We start from the raw sequence: 23,005 nt of genomic DNA, 5'->3' as shown, positions 1-23,005 counted from the left end.
TTTCAGGGTAAACGTGAGGTGGTATTTATACTGTTAAGGGAAATTTTTGCCATGGTGATGGGGAAATTAACCGTAATCTTTTCAATATGTGCCATGAAATCTTTTATATGCATTTGAACTACCAACACATCAAACAGATGGGACCTTCATTTAACATCTTATCTAAAGGGCAAATTATCTTTTCCTATTCCCTTTTTGGCCCCCATAATATTCCTGTTACCATTTAGCCCAAGTCCCATACTATCTCAGTCATCCCCTGCCACCAGCTGTTGGGTATTACATACACTGAGAATTGGAGCTCATGGTCAGCAATCTTTTGGGGAGTCAGGATGTTTCCTTCTGCTCCTAACACCCCACCTTTACAGACTGTCAGTTATGGTGCTATTCCTGCTGCACAAGTATTACATGGATGTGTGCTTCCACACGGCAGCTATGCTTAGTTGAAGGATCTTCCTTTGGCAGGTTTATTCTTCTGTGTCTTGCTCTCTGCATCATGTATACAGCTATCATCTGGATCAGAGGACTTGCTGCTGCAGTGGGATGTGTATCGATCCCTCCTCCAGAGATGGCAGAACAGGCATTGGACATTCATGCTCACACCACTCTAGACTCTTCCTCTATCACATGGGCTGCTAATTATCATATTCAGAACTTTATATATCTTTTCAGTAGAAAAGAAACACATAGGAATATAATATAAGTGAAGTTTGTGCTCTCCAGTACTATTTGCATAAAATAAAGAATCATGAAATTGTTCTAATCTCTTTCCCTTATATACATGTACCCTCTTTCTAATTTATACATATCATAATCCAATTTCACAACAAAAAAAGTCAGAAAAAAACAACTGAGATAACAAAATGGGGAAAGGGTTGCAATTTTACATTTAAAGATTTGAGCCACTAATTTCAAATGCACAGCCACAGTGGTGCAGCGGTTAGCGTTGCCGCCTCACAGCAAGAGGTTCTTCAGTTCGATCCTTGGCTGGGGTGCCTTCTGTGAAGAGTCTGCATGTCTTCCCTGTGGTCACATGGGTTTCCTCCTGGTGCTCCAATTTCCTCCCACATCCCAAAGACATGCTGTAGGTGGATTGGACACTCTAAACTGGTCCTAGGTGTGAGCGTGTGCATGTGTGTACCTTCTGTGGAAGGTTGGGCGCCGGGCTGGCAACTCGACTCCATAAAACTCCACTGCCAATCATGAGTGGACAGGTGATCTGCTGTGATGACCCCTAACCAGGAAAAGCCAAAAGAAGAAGAAGCCACTAATTTGAAATGTAGTAATGATAACATTTTTCAAAAAAAAAAATAATTAAAATGTTGTCATTGTTTGTTTACTCATTTATAATATGTTCAAAAGCATTTTAATTAAATATTTTTAACATTCATTTATTTATGATTCTAGTACATTATGCCAATGTCCTAATCCACTGAAACACATTTTCTTGTACACAAAGTCATGAAACTATCTGCTCAGTTACATAAATGATTGCTCAGAAATGAAGTGAATGTAGAATAGAGTTTGTACAAATGCTCACAATACTTGCACTCAGATGTATTTTAGTAGGGCAGCATTTCCCCTGCAACCCTACACTCCCTTACTTTATTACATGAAGTCACTGCAACTCTAAAAGTTCAGAATTAAAAAAGAGGCATTTCATGGCAGCACAATGAGTACCTCAATATCCATACCAATACAGCTAACACATTTGTTCAGCTATCTACACTGCAGGGATATCTAAATGAGTAGCACAGGAAATATACAAGTACACGCATTTGCATATTGAAAATATACAAATAGGCAATATCTTCACTATGAATCTGATTCACAGAAGTGCAAGATTCAATCCACAGAGTTGCTGCACATCACATTATGCAGATCTTTAAAAAATGAAAATGTGAATTTGCAGACTGATATATCCACAAAATAAAGCAGTCCGTGTAGTAGCTAGGCGGTGTATTCTAGAGCATCATTAAACAGGACTCCACAAAACACTGTATAAAGATATATAGCCATGCAGAATTTACAAATGCAGTGCTACATCTGTGGACACCTCTCATGTACATAAAGGGGGAAAGGGGTGCATGTTAAAGCAGACAAAGTGAAAAGAAAATACAAGAGTTTGTAGGGTGGGTTGAGGAAGGGAAACTTTGTTCTTGAGTTGAAGGCCATATTTTTATCTACAGAGAGAAAATGGAAGAGATGGAAAGGTGACAAGGAAAGCAGGATGGGAAGGGGATTAGGACAGCATCAAAGGCACACCGATGCACATAGAGCTGCGCAGAGAAATAGACATGGATGTGCACATACCAGGGTCAGGAGACATGGGGAGGGCTGGATAATGCTCAAGGAATAAGAAGTTTCACAAAAGAAAGGGAGCACACATAACTGGGGACAGGGCAAGCCGTGGAACGCCTTAATGTAAGGAAGTATGGCTCTATTTTTATTCATGTTGGTACAAATGATGTCAACCGCAAGAATTCTCTGACTGTTAGTAGGGAACTCACAGCCCTCTTAAATAGTATTGCTTATACTGGCGTTGACGTATTTTTCACAAATCACCTATAGAAATTATAGTCATATCACTGTCAATGAAAGGATTTTTGGGTAAATACCTACCTGGAAAAAATGTCCTGTTTTAAAAAATGGAAATGTGTAGACCGTCCAAGCCTTGTTTTGGGCACATGTGTTCAAACAGGATGATGTGCATTTGTCTAGATCAGGGAAGAGAATTTTTGCAGCAGATATTTTGCAATATTTGACAAACACTAGGCAGGATTTTTGCCTGATCAAAAATTTAACATCCCACAGACAGCAACATTTGATGCCTCTCTGATGGTTGTTAATGCTAGGAGCATTAATAATAGTGTTTTTTTTTTATTGGAAAATGTTCTATGTTCCCACAAGATTGATGTTGTTATTGTTTGTAAAACATGGTTAAAGAACAATGACTGGAAACCAGTTCTGTCAGGCTATAAATATTTTTACTGTAACAGACATTCTAATAAAAATCAAGTGGAGGTATTATGATAGGGATTAAAGATAGCTATAACACCTGTGATTATTACATATTCAGTGATAACACCAACACTATAGACTGTGTAACTGTGACAATAAAGACAACCCTGGAACATATAACAATTGTTGGAGTGGATAGATCACCAAAGTCACATGACCTAGAGGAATTCATACATTTCTTGCATGAAACAGGAAGGAAGAATAATATTAGCTGGGGACTTAAATTTACCAGAAACAGACTGGAATAATATTGATTCTACAACATTAGTAAGGAAATTATTCAAGGCATATATTCAGGAACAACAATTGCTTCAGATTGAAAAGAAAACTACCAGGGGACAGAACATACTAGACATTGTGTTCCCAAATAAATTACTGTAACTTTAAGTCAAGTTTTACCACCTTTGATGGGAAGTGATCATGGGGTTATAAAGGTTAATTTGTTGCTAGATAATTCTGCCAAACTGAAATCTAAGCCAATGCACAGAAGGTTAATTACAGATTATATGGAAGAAAAACAGTCACTATGTAAAACTAACTGGAATGAGGTGTTCAGTGGAAAAAATGCAGATGGAACATGGAAAGTTTTGGAAGAGAAATTGTTTGAGTGCAAAAAAATCAAAAAAATGTTTAACATCAGTATCTACACATACAACATCAGGTGGATATATTTCCATAACAACAAGATATCTGATTAAGGTGAGAGACAAAAATATAAGAAATGGAAGAGAGGTTGAAGTACAACTTTGAAAACTGAAATAAACAGGCTGGACAAACAGATTAAGCATAGTTTGAGACAAGATCAAGAAAAATTTGAAGAAAATTTATATAAAGATGGGTATAATAGGAATCCTTTTTATAGATACATAAGATGTGGAAGGTGTAAAGACACACAAATTGATAAAATGTGTGCAGATTCTAAAATTTATTCTCAGACACAACAGATTATAGATATATTTACAAAATGTTATATAAAACAGTTTGGCTACACAAAAGTGGTGGTAAGTTGCCCTAGTGACATCTAGGTAACCCCAGATACTGGAATCAAATTAGATTGTATTGAAAAAAAACTGTGCAAACTGGATTCAAACAAAGCACAGAGAGGAGACAGAATTAGTAACAATGACCTTAGAACACTTCAGCAAGAACTTACAGTACCATTATATCTGTTATTCACTAAGTCATATAAATATGGGGAGATTCCTCAAGACTGGAGACATGCGCTTATTAAACCTGTTTTAAGGGAAAGGGGTGTAGGACAAACCCAGAGTCATATAGACCCTTAAGACTACTTTCATGTTGTGGAAAAATAATGGAGAAGGTAATATTGGATAAGTTATTGTCAGAGCTGGATAGGTTGAGACTTGAAACCATATATCAGCATGCATATGTTGAAAACAGATCTATTACCACCTGAAACATGATGTTCTATAACAATATAATAATAGCTATGAATGAAAAATTATGCTGTGATATAATTTATATAGATTTAACTTCAGCATTTGACAGGGTCATACACACAACACTGATCGATAAATTAGTACAACTAGGTATTGATATACTCTTGATAAATGGATAGCTACATGGCTTACAAATAGGACATTGACGACTGGACGGGAGATAGGAAATTTACCCCGGGGATCACATCAGTCACCCTGCTAGACAGGGGTCCAGGGAAGTAAATATTGTGGGAAGAAATAGCCTGGGAATTGTTATGGCCAGGCTTATATAGGCCTTAGGGCTGATAGCCTAGTACCAACCTATGAACCTATGAACCTATGGCAAGTACCATACAGCAACTGGACAAGCAAAAATCCTTGGTTACTGTCAGAGTGTCCCACAGGGCTCTGTCCGAGGCCCTTACTTGTTTAGATTGTATCTTTCAGACCTAACTTTTTCATCTGAGGTGTTCTACAGTCTATATGCAGACGACCTGTAATTGGGTAAACTGATTACATGTGTTACAGATAAGGCATGTCTGCAAAATAACTTGACTAAATTGACCATTTGGGCACAGGAGAATAATATGCTGATAAATACATCAAAAACTAAGCATATGAGAGCTGGTAGACATAAATAGAAAGGTGAATATTTAATACAGCACACAGTGATTGAAACTGTAGACTCATTTAAGGACCTGGGTATACGACTAGATTCAATTATGAGTTTTTCTAATCGTATCAACCAATTGGTTAATGATAGTTATAGAACTATAAGTTGTATAAAAAGATTTATGAAGTCTAGGGAATCAAAAATAATGAAGTCATTGTTTGTTAGTTACATTAGACCCAAACTTGAGGATGGAATAACAATACGGAAACCCTATAAGAAAACAAGCATGAGTAAACTGGAAAGAATACAATGGAAATATACCAAGGGTATCCATGGATGTGAACATTTAAGTAATAATGAAAGACTAAAATATCTGAACTTGTACAGTGTCTCTTACAAATATCCAAGAGGAGATCTTATTCAGGTATATAGGACATTTAGGGACAACTACCTCTGGGAATGTTTGGGGTTAACAAAAAGTACTAGAGAATCATCAGACAACCTATGTAGGAGATTCTATAGGAATGAGAAGTGTACTAATTGGTTCTCTGACAGAGTAGCTAATGCGCGGAACAGACTACCAAATTACATTCAAGCAAGTACTAGTTTAGATATTTTTAAGAACAGCCTGGATATTTATCATGGAAACATGTGTTTTGGTATATTGGCAAGCTAGAAGGGCATTAATGCCCATGCTTGAAATATTTGTATGTATTTGTATGCAGAGCAGGCTCCTGTCTCTTGATGGCCCAATGGTGGGGTGACGGCTGCATGAGTAGATCTGCTTTCCATTCCTGGATGCTCTTCATGAAGACATACACCTGTCCATCATCTGCATTACCTGTGGCTGTATTGTGTTTGATACTGGTTTTGGTCTACCTGACAGTGTGGGGACACAACCACCCTTAATGAGGCACTCAAAGCCTCGTCATCCTCTGGCTGATCAGCAAGAACTTCAACAGGGGTGGACTGCAGGTGATGTACCTACTGAGCTGCTCTATTATCTGAAGTTGTAGTCTGGAGACCGATGGGAAATGTGCCATAAGTGAACCTGTCCTGACAGTGGACTGAGTATATTGACAATACACTTCAGTATTTGTAAGTAGAACAAGCTGTTGCTGACTGCTAGCTGCTCCAACCTGCTGCAGCAGGTAACATGATTACTATGTCATTCTGCTCATGCTGAAAGTGAAAGGGCACATCAAAGTCTGACAAAATTTAGTATGCAAAACAGCAGAGACAAGTAAGAGCCTTCCACATGCCCCATTAGCTGCATGACAGACAGCAAGCAAATACACATTCCTTGTGCATATATTAACACACTTACATAGAAAAAGGCACAGTTACACATGGTGACACACCAGGTAGTGTGTAGGCACCATGAAATGATGCAGCATAACTCCACCCCAGAACAGGTTGGTTCTGAAACCTACATTAAATGTAGTTAGCACATTTCATTAAGTGCCACCATCAATCACGCCTGACATTAAAGAGCCACACAATAGTCAACACTTATTAGCAAATCTGACCTAGCCAAATACCTGCCATTAGCAAGAACAGACCCAAACGTAAAACAGTTTTAAAAAGTACGATGTTCTCCACTTCCATTATCATTTAGAATTATGCTGCCTAATCCCTGTTTCTCATACAGATTGATCATTGAAGTGATTCTTGTACTGTTCCATGGTCCTGACAATTCCTGTAGCTGAAGTCATCACCTCACCTAGATCATATCAGACATCTACCTTCTTGATGGCACTATAATAGGTCCCAGGTAGGTACTTGCTGAAATGGCTATGAAGGGGATACTGCATAATCTTGCACTCCTTCATGCAGCATACAGGTGCTCTCCTGGAGTCACTAGCAGAAGCTTCTATAGTCTCTTGAGTCTCCTCAGAAAATGGTAATACTTTCACAAGGAACAAAATGGTAGACTGTGAATCATGCTCACAGTATTATTTCTGACTTGCATGTAGTGCGACATGTATGTCTGAGGGAGAGCAACATATACTTGCTAAGGTCACATCACAGGCTTGTGGTCACTAGCTATAAATGACAAACATGCACAACATGCTGCATTTTATGTTACAGATGCACATCCATGTCACCTGATGTAATCTGTCTATAGGCAGTGCAATAACATGTGAAATTGCATTGCCTTAGGATCACGTTGCCATTTTGTACAGTAGGACACACAGGTTCCGGAAGCCGTATTGGATATCTAGCAGCAATGTAAGGAAGAACAACAGTACTTTCTGCACCTTTAGGCAGGTCTGAGGACATGCAACGCACTCTGACAGTTTGTGCTAAGCGCACTCTTTAATGAGAATTCACATTACAAAAGCAAGCCATACAACTACATGTCTGTGTAATACAATTGTTTGTAAATTATACTGCCTACAGAGTAGCCCATGATACCGATACTGCATGTCCCTGTACATGCCTGTCACTAGTTATGGTGGAGGCTTTGGCCTGTGTAATTTATATGATGGCATCTATATCTCAGAACAGTATGTACCTATCCTCTGGAAAATATCACATATCATCCCCATACATAAAGGTGGAGCTTCTACAGACTTTTCTAACTACTGACCTATCACTATTCTCTCTCCCCTAGCCAAAATCTTAGAAAAATGTATTCATCAACAACTCCTAGACTACCTTCTTAACAATAACCTCTTATCCAACAATAACGTCCTATCAACACGGTTTTCAACCTAAACATAGTACAAATACCGCACTAATAAGTTTCACAGACACTGTTAACCTCCTCAAAAACCAAGGTATACTAATTTCTTCTATTTTCCTCAATAAGTCTAAAGCCTTTAATACAGTTTCCCATCTAAAACTTCTCATTAAACTAGCAACATATAACCTTAGTCTACCTTCCTTATACTGGTTCCACAGCTATCTTACTAACAGACAGCAGTCCATTAAATGGGAAAATAACCTCTCCCCCCTCCTACCTATCTCCCCAAGGCTCTTTTCTCAGACCTCTCCCTTTCATCATATTCACCAATAGTCTGAGCACTGCAACCCAAATAGCCTCTATCATCCAATATGCTGATGATGCCTCCCTTATCTGTTCTGCTCCCACATTTCTTGAACTACAAGAAAAAAAATACAAAAATCACTCCAAGATATAGAAAACTACCTTACCAAAAATCAACTCATACTTAACCCAAAGAAAAATAAGCTTATGTTCTTTTTCAATAATAAAGCCAAAAACAACTATCCCCCACTCACCATCTACTCCTCCGACTGCACTAAAATTGAACCAGTTGATCGAACTAAACTTCTAGGAATCACAATAGACAACTGTCTAAACTTTGCCAAACGTGTAGCTCTAGCAATCAAAAAAGTCCATATTAAACTTGACTCACTCTATAGAGCCAAACCATACCTAACCAACAACTCCATACTAGGCACAGCCAGATCCTACCTACTATCCGCCCTTCTCTACTCTTCACAAATCTTTATCAACCTATGCAAGACCGCTCTAAACAATTTAGAGACTTGCTATAATAAAATAGCAACATTTGCTGCAAACCTACCACACAAATCTCACCATTGCTTGGCACTTAAACAACTCAGCTGGATTGAGCTACCCAACTTATTACACCTGAATCAACTAACCATTGCCCACAGCATTATCCATAAACCCGATGACTGCCCAGCTATAAAAGACCTAGTTCAAGCACATACAAACTCTAAGACTCTGCAATCATCTGATAAACTGCTTCTAAAGGTTACTAAATCACACTATAGCTATGGTGACCCCCTGTACTCTAACAAAATATCCAGAACCTAGAGTCTTTTACCCCAAAACATTCTAAACAACACCGACAGCCATGAATTCAAACTTCACCTAAAAGAACACTTTACTAATCACTGACTATGCCCCTGAACTATCCCAGGCGAAGTTTCTAGCCCAGGCTAAGTACCCCTATTCAGAGTCCTCTGAACCCCTGCTTGTCCAACCTTTCTTATATCATTTATTCTCTACTTGCCAATGAATTAACAATTTCCTTACTACTTCTTCTTTCGGCTTGTCCCGGTTAGGGGTCACCACAGCAGATCACCTGTCTGCTCATGATTGACAGTGGAGTTTTATGGTGTCGAGTTGCCAGCCTGGCAACCAACCTTCCACTGAAGGCACACACACGCACACACTCACACCTAGGGCCAATTTGGAGTGTCCAATCCACCTACAGCATGTCTTTGGGATGTGGGAGGAAACCGGAGCACCCTGAGGAAACCCACGCAACCACAGGGAGGACATGCAGACTCCACACAGAAGGCACCCCAACCAAGGATTGAACTGGAGAACCTCTTGCTGTGAGGCGACAATGCTAATCACTGCACCACCGTGGCTGCCCAATCTTATGTTAAAAAATAACTAAAAAACTTAAACATGTTTGTCCATATGAACATGTGAACATTTAAATACATTTCTTTTGTGCAACTATTCTCCATGTAACTCCTTGTACTGTATTGTGCTGTAACTGTATTATTTTGCTGTAACTCCAGTTTTTCTGTATTTCACTTATTTTGTAACATGAACTTTTACTTTTATTTACTGTTATTTATACTGTCTTACTAACATAAAGTTTCTGGAGCTTTTCTCCCTGGGTCTCCACTGAAAATGGGCTTCTGGCCCAGTTGGACATTACCCAGTAATCAAATGTAAAATAAAATAAATAAAAACATAAAGTGGCAGAAATGATGGAAGAAATAAGTGTATTATCATAGCAATAGCATAAAATATATAGCCTTTAATGAATTCTATTGCAAACTTTTACCACACAAGATCATTTGATTTTGTTTTGAAAAAAGGGAGATGTAAGATGAGTGTCCTCTTTCTTTAAATTGTTGCTACCACTGTTATGTTGGTCATGTAGCATGATTTTCTGTGTGCTAGACAGCTTTGAAAATCACATGTGATGAAGAGGATTCATAAAATTGTGTGAAGGCATGTCATGCCTGAAAATAGGGACATACCTCCAGAAATAGGGAAATTCTGTGCAGGCAAAAATCCATCCATCCCCAGCCTTCTTTCCCATTTTTGCACATGGGGGTCAGGATGTCACTTCAGCAGTGACAATCATCTAGAGGTAAGGTTTACACCACAGGCATAAATCAGGCCTGAAACTGGAAATGTTCCTCAAAAATAGTGACAGTTAAGAGGTCTGCTGTTTGTACATCTTTCTGTCAATATTCCACTACAATAGTCACTTTGGATATAGTACAGTTCACCCAGGTCACTCTTTGTCTATACCTGTCATCCTACCAGTCCTGGTAGTATGCAATCCACAACCCTGTGTCAAGTGTTCACAGGTGTCTGAATGTCCAGAGGATGAAATGGAAAGCAGATGCTCCTCAAGACCCTTGCTTCCACCACAATCTGCTGCAACACAGGCCAGCATTGATCTTGTTGTTGTGCTTAGTGATATCTCCTGAGGACATGCAGTTCAGCCCTGCTGAAAGTGATGTCCTATTGTAAGCACTCACGATACATGAGTGGGAGTGGAGATGTTGACAAGTCTTTACAGAACCAGGCGTGTCAGATCATGGTCCATGACATACTTGTCATTCAGTGCCACAAAAGCACATTACATCTGTTTGCAAACATGTTACCGACATGTTTCATCATCCTAATGCAAAGACCTATTCCACAGTGTCTATGACATCACACATGTTGCAGGGGAATGGGGGAGGGGCACCTCAGTGCATCAGATTGACAAAGCCAGAGCAGTTTTTGGTGTCCTAGCAGGAGGATAATGGTTCTGGCATTATCCCTGGAGGAATACAAACTGGTGTGGGAATGGAGCCACAGCTTCCATGCATCAGAGTGAAGGATGCACCAGGTTAATACTGAGTGCAGCAGATTTCTGTACAGCAGCACTGCACATGCAGACCATTAGCTGACCACAGCATATATTACCTATGTTTTGTTATAGAAGTATCAAGTATCCAGCCATGTCAGGATGGCAGCAAAGGAAGTTTGTGATTGTATGGTACATCTTACATTAGCAACCACAACTTGCATGCTACGTGGACACAGTTTATCAGAGGTGTTTATACTCCAGTTTGTCTTTTTTGTGTATTCAATGAGCTAAGCACTACAATAGGAGCACCTGTAGGAGCTGAGGCAGGACAACAGGCTAATGTTGGCAACTGTGCTGGGGCTGAGGATGATAATGAGACAAAGTTACCCAAGCCACAGTCTGATAACACAGTGTCCCTCTCTGTCCCTGTGCCAGTTGGAGATCCACCAACAGTGAAGCTGAAGGTGTGACCTTAGCTAAATTTTGAACCTGAGGCTGTACAGTCTAAGTGCTCACTATCCCCAGTGTGTGTGTGTGTGTGTGTGTGTGTGTGTGTGTGTGTGTGTGTGTGTGTGTGTGTGGAGGGGGGATATGTGGCCCTGAACATCAGCTATGCTCACTTGTGGGGAGATGACCACACTGCATCTGATGCAAATATACCCACCCTCGTGCAGCCTCATGGGAGTGTATGGCATCATCATGTCATAGTTGGCTTATCATAGGACCTTATTCCTCTACCCAGTTTCATTTGTATATCATTCTGCAGTCATTTATGTATATCTTCTGTTGTGCATTTGTGCTCATTGTACTATAGTAAAGCATGGAAATGTGAATCACTAATATACTGCGCCATCCTAAGGGTGGCCAAGTCTTCTTTAGATGTGCTTTGCAGAATCTTAGCCAGAGCAATTAAAAAATACTTGCTCTTTATACAAGGTACTGTGAACTCAGAAAAAAACAATGAAAAACAAATAATTACAATATGTAGTGAGAATTTAAAAATGAGAAGATACAGACTTAAACATTTCAGCCTCAGCAGCTAAAAACTGAGGAATCAAAAAATCAGAAACCCAGATTTAACTACACGAGAGGAAACTGTTACTTACTTTATTTCGACATGCCAATAAACTCAACAGGATCAGTTATCTCCAGGTTAAATATCTGAGAACGTCATGTATACAGAAAATGTCCATTGAAAGATTCAGATTGCTTTAGGCAGTGCTGAACATGAGATGAGGATGGAGAGGAACTTGTTGGACATCAGTGGCTGTCAGAGTTTTCTAGACCACAAGAAAACAATTTACGCTTACCTCTGAAAGCCATACCAGCAAAAATGTCTGGATAATGTTCACATGAATAGAGTAGAAACAATGGATACTCTACAAATGATACAAAGTCTCAAGAGAATGTAATGCTGTACTTCATTTTATGAACAGGACACACTATAACCATCAATATCATTTATTTAAACAAACTAAAATGAAATAATATGGTGTAACAGTCATATCAGCATGGTTTAAACTTCAACAGCAAGAAACAATTTATTTATTTATTTATTTTTTAATTTTACATTTGTTGACCGGGATAGTCAGACTGGATATATGTCCATTTTCAGCGGAGGCCTGGGGAGAAAAGTTCCACATACCAAAAAAGAGACAGTACATACATCACTGAGTGATAAACTCAGGCAGACATGTTTAGAAAAATATAGACAAAGAATACAGGCAGATATCAAAATAAACAATGTGCAGACTTACATCTGATTGGCAGAGACGTATCAGAGTTTTCTATTCTAGAGTTTTGTAATAGGTGACTCTATACAGGGCCAGCCTTAGCTGATATGGTGCCCTAGGCAAAGTAGTGCTCAGGTGCCCCTTAATCCCCACCCATACACCCAGGAATTCCATGATGGCTGTCTGAGATGGCCTTGTATGCCAGACACATCCTTGTATGCCAAACACAGGTCACCTCTGAGCAGTCTGTACGAGACTGAGTAGAGGGACAGGGCTTTTAGCCTATCTGTATAGGACAGGTGTTTGAGACCCTGGATGTTCTTGGTCATGAACCTCTGTGGTCTCTCCAACTGCTTCATGTACTTGGCAAGGTACATGCCAAAGGGGGCACTGTACTCAGTAATGGGTCTGATAAGGGAGCAGCACAGGGATGTTATAACCTCCTTGTTCCTGGATGAAATATTACTTATGAGATAGGCCATGAAGAAAGCCATACATACACACACATACACACACACACACACACACACACACACACACACACACACACACACACACACACACACACACACACATACACACACATAAATAATTGCAGGTACAGGTTTTTTTCCCATAATACTACTTCCCCAATTCGCTAAATGAAATTTACAGTGGTTTGTCCAACTCAGTTATCTGAATTCTCCATGAATTACTAATGCTGCCAGGTCTTGGTGGGAGGCAATAACACACAGCCTTCACTGCATCTATCTGCTGCCATCCTTAATGCCTCCAGAAGGCCACGGCAATACCTTACTATCTCACAATACAGCACTCATACATTTGAAGTGGGCCCCTTCTAATCAACACTGAGCAGTCTGCCTATTCCTGCATCTGGCCAAAAAGAACTGAGGGAGGTAAATCCCATCTCTTCACTTTGTAAGGCCAGCTATGTGCCCTACATTCTGACACCCTCTTTTCCCTGTTACTTACAGTTTCTGAAGCCAAACACAGAGAAAATCCATCATGCATGGTTTTACCTACATTACCACAATTATTCAGTAATTAATACATATAATGTGGGTGTACCAAAATGGTCTTCCAAAAATGTGCAAGCTATATTTAGAAATAGCTTTATTTTTCAGTGGTTTTAAGTACACTGTCAGCTTTTAAGTACAGAGAACAGGGCTTGGGCAGTGCCCCAGTCTGACAGGATTCGACTGACAAAGTTTGCACACTTGGAAGAACTGGACAGAAAGAGAAGGTTGTATCTCTCATCCTTCACTGTCGGCTGCAAAGTACAACTTGTTGATAGATCTAAGGGATTAGAGCACACAAAAAATGCTAAAGCTACTGCGGATGATGGCTCACCAGACTCCCATCTCTTATACTCCCCTGCCAGCCACAAACACTAAGATAAAGTAAATTCTTCCTGGAAAGGACAGCCACTCCCCTACCTTAAGAGATTACAGAGTGAAAAATGGTCCTGCAATAGATGGATTACATGGATCTGGAAAGAGATGGATGCTCAAGCAGGCCCAGAAATATGATTTGAAAAAATAAAAACAATTATAGTAGCGGATGATGATTACATATATTTATGTAAACTGAAATGGGTACACTAAACATAACTTTGCAGCTGTGGGAGCTGTCAAACCTGTGAGAAAAATATGTCAATAACTGGGTTTTCTGAACCCATTTTATAGTACAGCACTTTCAGTTCCTAAAAGTATCCCAACTAATCATTGAAATAAATTGATCTGACCTCAAATGAACGAAGTACCAATACTTCCAAGTGTGATTACATTCTACCAATAAAATAATGTAAGACCTTATAAGATAAGCCACATAACAAATGTAATTAGAGTTAACGTACTTTCAAGACATAGTAAGCTTGTCACACAAAATAAGGAATTAATCTTAATTAAATCACCACCACACCAAACTGTACCTGAACAGCAACCTGATAATTATGTCCAATATGAGGCAATTCTCACTGACATTTTAAAGATATCTGTGTGTGCATATCATGTTGCAAGTTTCAACCATGCAGCACAATCATTTTACACAAGTGCTGTCCTCTATCAGTGGCGTGCATTTTCAAAGGAAATAGTATAAAGTACAAACTCTACGCACTCCTCGTTTCCACAATACACCGATCTACACATGACACACACAATAGCGTGTTTAAAATTACATATTCTGTTTCAGTTATGAGATATTCATGATTTCAGAATTCTATTAGCTGCATGTTATGCACACTGAATTATACCTGTTCACACCAGCAATGGGGAGAATTTGATGGAGCTTTAACAGCAGCTGTCTGCAAACCTTACAAACCTCACCTTACTTTCTGAAATTAAAACCACATCATATGGCTCTATATTTGACAATCCTTCTACGTTTTAAGAGGCAAAAATGGAAATTGCACATGGGTGCAAAATCTACCAGAGCCGTGTAAATAATTAGCAATGGCTGTCCGGTTACGGACATGAAGGAGCCTTTTCACTCGTTTGCCCAAATTCTGCCATCAAGTATCCAGTGTTTACAACAATGTGAAAAACTCCGGTTTCTAGGGGGTATTTAAGGAAAACAAGAATAATGACAGCTCAATGTTTCTTGTTTAAACAGAAGACTCATCGTATCACATAGTAAAAGAACTTTTTTTTTAATTGCTGAAGCCTCCGCTACATCTGTAAAAGTGGGCAGGCACTCGCCCCCCTTGCTGTATGGTTCCAGCAACCTTGACTTAGAGTCTGAGACAGAGCAACGAGAAAAGTGCAAACATTATGGCCTGACGAAAATACATTAAGATAAATAAATTGCGCCCTTTATAAAGCTGGCTTGTACGGCGCCCTAGGCGGTTGCCTAGTTTGCCTATGCCTAAGGCCGGCCGTGACTCTATAGTCAGGCACACTGACGTCCCACTCAGTAGGCTGGATAAGGGGAAGGTTACTGTTAGCTGCCTATCGGGTGCCAGGATCCGCCACATAACACAAGCACTCAGGTCATTCCAGAACAAGTACAAATATGTCATTGTCCATGTTGGTGTGAATGACCTGAGCCATACCTCCCTGGACTACATGAAAGGAGACATGGAAGAGCTCTCTGATCATGTAGCCCAGGCTGGTATGACCCTGACCCTGAGTAGCATCCTGCCCTCACCAAGAACTATACCATGGTATAAAGAACAAATTATCAATTTCAACAATTGGCTAAATTTCTGGTGTCATTCAAAGGGGATCCAGTATCTGTCCACCTGGGATGACATGCTCGACAAGCCACGCTGCTTTGCTAGAGACAGCTTGCACCTGTCACCCTTAGGCTTTCGAATACTGGCCAAGGCTCTTGCCATTCCCATAGTGCCTTTTTTAGGCAAGGCTCAAATGACAAACCCACAGCTGTAAATAGCCCAAGTAACAAAAAACTGAGGGTAATGCTGCTCAATGCCAGAAGTCTATACCTCAAAATGCACGTAGTCGAGGCACTCCTCAGTATGGAGAAAATTCATATATGTGCAGTAACAGAAACCTGGTTTAAGGCTCCAGAGAGCACCTCAGCACTACCAGGCTACAACTCATACCATACATTTCACCACAGAACCCGGACAGAAATACAAAAGGCAGGGGCATATCCATATTCATCAAGGATGCACACACCTCCAGGTTAGTGGCACAATACAATGCTTCAGAGATCATCCACGTGCAACTAACAACGGGCAAAACTGCAATTCAAATTGTAGCTTGCTACAGATCACCTACCATGTCCCAGGACCCCCATTCTGTGTTTCTGGAAACACTGGGAAACATAAAGGACCTACCAAACACCCTAATATTGGATGATTTCAATTACCCAAACATTAACTGGGGGAGAACTACTCAAGTACTAACTCCCTTGCCCAACATTTCCTAGAATTTATAAACTCAAAAGCCCTGGATCAACTAGTCAACGCTCCCACCAGAGGTGACAACATATTGGACCTGGTCATTACCAACGTGGGCGACCGGTGTTACACACTGGAGGTCAACCCTCACTGGTTAAATCTGACCATAAACAAATCACTTTGGATATCCACATTCTGCCCCCACCCTCGGACAAGGAAACCACTATGAAAAACCTTTCAAAAGCAAACTTCACGTTACTTAAGACCAAGGTGGAAAGTTTCAAAGCCCCCATGCTAAAGGATAACACTGTACAAGCTGCAAAATCCTTTACTAATGCATTCTACAGACACCTATAAGAATGCATTTATCATGCTATCCCAAGCAAAACCAAGACTCACTCCTCCAAGAAAAGGAAACCATTCTGATGGACTCCTGCCATAAACAAGCTATACAATAGAAGGAGGAAACTAGCAAAGAAAAGAGTAAAATCCCAAGAAGGGAAGACATCCCTGATCAGTATCAGCAAGAAACTATGATCCCTCATAAAATCATCCAAGGCGAGTTTCGAAAGAAAAATTGCCAAGGACTCCAAAGATAACCACAAGGCATTCTTTAGCTATGTCAAGAATCTAAGTGGCAATGCTCAGATCTGCTCGAAGTTAGTGCAGAATGGCACAAAATACACTGAACGACCAATATTGCCAACATCCTGGCAAACAGGTTCAGTGCAAACTTCACCCCCCCCTCTCACCCCCAAAAGGGCCCATAACCATACCAGAAGAATGTAGAGCTTCTGAAACCACAGACACTCAGGTTAAAACAACCCTCTCCAAAGCCAGAAACACAGCATCAATGGGATCAGACGGTGTCCCAGGCTGCGTCCTACATGAGCTCAAAGATGAACTAACCTCTCACCTAAACACACTGTTCAAACTCAGCCTCTCCACAGGCTATGTACCCACAGAGTGGTACACAGCAACGGTTATTCCACTCCACAAAGGTGGAGCCACAACAGACTCTGAGAACTATCGCTCTATAAGCCTGACTCTAGCTTGGTCTGCAAGGCTATGGATCACATCATCATGGAACTCATTAACAGAGACATTGGGAACCTCTAAACACTGGACCCTACCCAGTTTGGCTTAGTTAAGGGCAGATCATGCCTCCTAAACCTGGTGGACTTCTTTGAGACAGTTACCAAGGCTATAGACGAGGGAAAGGTGGTACACACAGCCTATCTAGACCTCGCAAAGGCCTTTGACACCATTCCCCATTCTGGTATTATAGACAAGCTCACCAGCCGGAACCTAAACCCCCTACATCACAAGATGGGTTGCCAGCTGGCTCACGGACAGAACTCACATGGTGAGAGTTGTGGGAGCTAGTTCCAACTCTAAACCGGTTACAAGTGGCATTCCCCAGGGCCCAGTCCTAGAACCCCTCCTGTTCAGCATATACTTCTCAGACGTACAGGCAAGCACAGGAGGACTATGGCTGACCAAGTCTGCAGATGACTGCAAGCTAGGGGCTATAATTGACTCTCCGTCTGACACAGATATCCTCCAAAAGAATCTCACTGAGACAGATACCTGGTGTCAAAATCATGGCCTCAAGCTAAATGCCAAAAAGTGCATAGTCATCCCCTTTGGAAAAAACAACGTACCCACAAACTACCACATAGGTGGTAGTCCCCTAAATACAGAAGACGTAATAAGGGATCTGGGGACCCAAGTAGATAGTAATCTCTCCTTTGATAATCACATTGCTAAAGTGGTTAGAAAAGCCTTCTATGTGGCCCACCTAATCACAAAAGGGTTTGCATTCACATCAAAAGAGGTCATTGTGCCCCTCTACTCATCACTCATCAGACCCATCATAGAGTACAACGTCCCATTTGGGATGTACCTTACAAGACACCCGCATCAGTTGGAAAGACCACAGAAGTACCTCACCAAGAGGATCACTGGCCTCAAACAGATGCCCTATGCAGCTCTACTGAAGAAACTCCAGCTGTACTCGGTTGCATACCGCCTACTTAGAGGTGATCTCTGCCTGACATACAAGGCCATGTCCATCCCAGAATAGATGGACATACTCCATCTAAAGAAAACCTTATCCCCTTGAGCCACATGCTCTAGGGATCTAAACCTCACCACAACAATAAATAGCATGTGCTGGAGGGATAGATTCCTGTCCCAGAGACTTCCCATGCTTTGGAACAAGATTTCAGTCTACATTAGGCAGAGCTCCTCACTAACACTCTTCAAGAGAAACCTTGACGAATGGATGGGAAACAGAAAGTTTACTCCGGGGATCACTTCAGTGGCTCTGCTGGACAGAGGCACAGGGAACTAATCTAAGGGGGAGGCAAAAGCCAACACATTCTGGCTAAGCTTGTAAATGCCTTCGGGCAGATAGCCTAGTACTACCTATGAACCTATGAACCTAAAATATGAACATAGAATACAATCAGAGTTCATAATTCACAATGCTTAGACATTCAAATGCTATGAGGCATAGATACTTGGCCAAACAGCAGGTTAGGTAGCAAGACATGTATTAGTGAAGTTGTTAGTATAGGTAAAGCTAAATGGTAGAGGCACTAATTTTAACAAACAAGCCCTTGGTTATATTACAAAAGCAAGCAATTGCTTTTACTTGGTTGAAAGGAGCACAAATTTGTTCACAAAATATATTTGGAGCAGCAAATCAGACTTAGATGCTACATGGCAGGCCACCTATGTATATTGAAATGTCAAATTTATAAACTTGTAGTCTTCAAAGTCAGCCCAAAGTTTTCTTTCATAACACTTTAAATAAAATCATTTAGTCATTCACTGAGTATCATTGAGGGGTACGTATGATACATTAGGCTATGCATATTAATACTGGCAGTTCAATAGGAAAGGTTTGCTGTCAGTAGCAGTCAGTGCTATACATACCTATACATTTCTGTGGGATTTCTGACCACAGGAAGCTGTAGGGAGTCCAGGATAAATTTTTTATCACCCCTAAGAAGCTCAGCCTTTGTGCTGTGAGACAAGAAATGGCTGATAAAGCATTTTCATCTCAGATAAGCATTTCCTCTTTCTCATTTGCTCATACTGCAAGTGCAGCTCTTAGAAAATGTTAAAATTTGTTTTCTTTCTAAGAAACTGCATAAAGCATTACATTTTTTATCTGTGTTTTACAACTCTCTATATTAGATTCAACATCTATAACTCTAAGATTCCAAATCTGAAAAAAAAAAAAAAACATTCTAACAGGTTTGAAATAAACAGTTACTACTTACATAATAAAATTACAACATGTAATTTTCAAACAGCTTCTCTCATATAAAATAAAACATTAGACCAAAGCATAGTACACATCATTTTTCAAGTATTAGGGTTTCCTGGTCAACTTTTTCTTCAGTATGTGTATGTCACATGCATTCCAATACTGTTTTGTTTACAAGCAAATATTAAATCATTCATGTCTATAGATGAAGTCTCTACGACACCAAAACTCTTCCACAATTAAATATTTCAGGAAAGAACTATGTCTACTCACTGTATGTGCTCCATCTATCACTGTAGCCATATAGCTATTAATGTTTCTTCTTTAAATGTCTCAGAATTATATAAGGCACTATGTACAATCCAGTGAAACTGCTTTATCAAGGTAATGTGTCCATTTGAAAAGAAAAAAGTGTGCAGTTATGGCTTTCCTTCTGTTGTCAGCACGCACTTTCATTTTAATTTTCTGTTCAACATCTCTTATTCTAATGTCTCTCTCTAGTCTAGTTTGTCTCTCAAGTTCAGCTAGATATAGGATTTTATTGTTAAACTGGTAATTGAACATTATGCTGGCAGGTGTTATCCTAGTATAATGATGGGTACCATTCTTAGAAGATCACTGCACTGTGTTGTTTCCAAGGGACATTTATACTGGAAAGACTTACCACTTTAATTACAGAGAAAAATGAACCTTTTTTATCGTTTTATTTGCAACCATTAAAATGTTATTTCTGTGGGCTGTGTGCTTATATTATAGCAAAACTTCCAGAACAGCATGATATTAAAGAGAACTCCATTTTCTGACCTTATGGCTTCAGGCATATCACACATCTCAAATATTAAGTCAAAGGTGGAAATGAAAGTATTAACAACTGTAGATGTTATTGGTTTGCAGCTGGGAATCTCAAATATTTATCTTCCAATACCAGGTAGATACAATGAACTGTTTAAATACCCATAGCAAATCAAAACAGATTTCCTTCAAGAATACCCTTTGGTAATTACCCTTCAGTAATTCAAACATTCTATACTAGGACACTGCCGTTTCTCTCTTTCATTCACACAGTATATATTTTCTGAGTAATCTCTCTATTCTGTACTTCACATCTGGAAACCATTTTTTCTCTCATAATTTTAAGTGTATTTTTTCCCCTTGCAGAATTCTATAACACCCTACCCCGGTGCCCTCATCCATTGTCGAGCCTGCCAGCTTCTACTATCTCTCCCCAGATTTCCTCTATTACAGGCTAGGTCTGATGCAGATTTTAAGGACATCCTATGGAGTGGGGGTCTGGCCTTCCTACCATTCACTGGGCTGTTTTTTTTTTTTTCTTTTAAAGCTTAACCCAATACTCCACCCTCCTGTTGTGTTATTTGGTTTTCTCTGAGGGGTGGGCATGCAATGGGGACATCAAAAACAATGAAAGACCATCAAGAAAAAGGAACGGCACTTAAACAAATAACAGCATCCAAATAAAGTGCCAGGCCACCAAGGCTGTAGGTTATTAAATTAATTCAACTTAAAAGTATAAATAAAAACGGGCAAGCAATTTCACGAAACAATAGATCACTTCATCAGACTGTCACATTAAAAAAAAGGCCATCTATATAACAATAGCACTGCTACATCATTTCCTGTTGCAAGAAGCATGTAAAAAAATTTCTAACAACAATAAAAAAATTACATTACATAATAGCAATATACTTACAAAACACCAAAATACAAAACTTTAAAACATTCATATAAAATATATATACATACACTTTAATGTGGGAGTGGGCGTGCCTTCAACATAGGCTTCAGGGAAACAACCTCATTTAGTCCCAGAAACTTATCTGCTTGAAGTGATAACATCCAGGCTTGCTCCCTTTCCTCTGTCTAGTTGTTAAGATCCCCGCCCCTAATCTCAGTTCCAACTCCCTGTAGTGCAAGAAACTTAAACTTATGGGAGTTCCCTTCAGCCAATGCTAATGCGAGGTTGGCGTAGCTATTAGCACACGCTGAGCCCATTGACATGCCAACCTCCTGCAGAAAAAAATCTCTCATCAAAAACAAGCACATTATTTTCTAAAACAATTTCCAAAAGAGTACAGATAAGTTCAGTCTTGGTACACTTTATTGCAGGATGACACTACTTATCTGATGATCACTAGACAACAGGTTACAGGAATTATTGAGAAAGTAGCTTTTTTGATTTTTGAGCTTCTCATGACAGGAATGATATCAGAGGGTCTCTATAAGTACTTTGATGTTGAGCATCCTGTTATACCCATAATTTATGGGTTACCAAAAGTACATAAGGATCCTGTTCAACCAACAATGCGCTCCATTGTATCTAGTAAAGTTTGGGCAACAGAACCCCTTTCTATATTTATAGACAAGATGCTCAGTGCAGTTTTGAGAGATGTAGAAACAGTTTTAAGAGATACAAAGCCATTATTGCAGAATTTACTCAATCAAGTATACTCCATTAAGTATCTGGGTCTACTGAAGTTCCTGATCCTGATTTTTATTTTGTGACAACAGATGTGGCATCTTTATTTACAGTTATCCCCAATGCTTGGGGAGTAGAGAATGTGAGGACTTTCTTGACTGGGAAAGATGGATTTTCTTGTGACAAGATTTAACTTTCTGTACTCTTTTGAAAATTGTTTTAGAAAATAACTTTTTTGGCAACTCAGTTGGCAAAATTTGGAATCAACTTCCACCAGACCTCACATACTCTTTAAATGTTTCTAAATGTTACTACTTATGAAGAAGGTAGAAACACCATAACTTAGTAAAGCATCTAAACCTATTCACCTGCTATGCCTCTAATTGTACTCTAATACCTAGACAGCCTGCAAAAGGTTTTTTTTATTGCATAATTTTGTATATTCTTAACCTGTTATGTAGTAGTTAAAAATAAATAAAATAAATAAATAAAATAACTTTGTTTTTGATGAGAGGTTTTTTTTCTGCAGAAGGTTGGCGTGGCAATGGGCACAGCATGTGCTAATAGCTACGCCAAACTAGAATTAGCACAGTGGGAAGTAAGCACAGTATTAACTGGTAACATGTTCCATCATCATGTTTTGTACTACAAAAGATTTGTGAATGATATCCTTTTATTATGCTATGGCTCCCTTAAATTGCTAGCAGAATTTGTTATGTTTTTACATTTTACCACTGATTTCCTGAGATTCACATACACAGCTCCTGATAAAGAGATTCCATTTTTAGATGTATCCAT

General features: G+C 39.6%; 1 protein-coding gene across 1 annotated transcript in view; it reads left to right on the top strand.

Annotated features, from left to right (window-relative positions):
• Nucleotides 1-23,005, top strand: part of CABP7 (calcium binding protein 7) — a 1,920,152-nt gene that overhangs the window by 1,639,668 nt on the left and 257,479 nt on the right. The window lies entirely within an intron of this gene.

This window comes from Protopterus annectens, chromosome 4.part0 (assembly GCF_019279795.1).
Source record: "Protopterus annectens isolate FY-2018-M chromosome 4.part0, PAN1.0, whole genome shotgun sequence".
Taxonomy (NCBI): domain Eukaryota; kingdom Metazoa; phylum Chordata; order Ceratodontiformes; family Protopteridae; genus Protopterus; species Protopterus annectens.
Note: the sequence above shows the minus strand (reverse complement) of the source record. Positions and strands in the feature narration are given on the sequence as shown.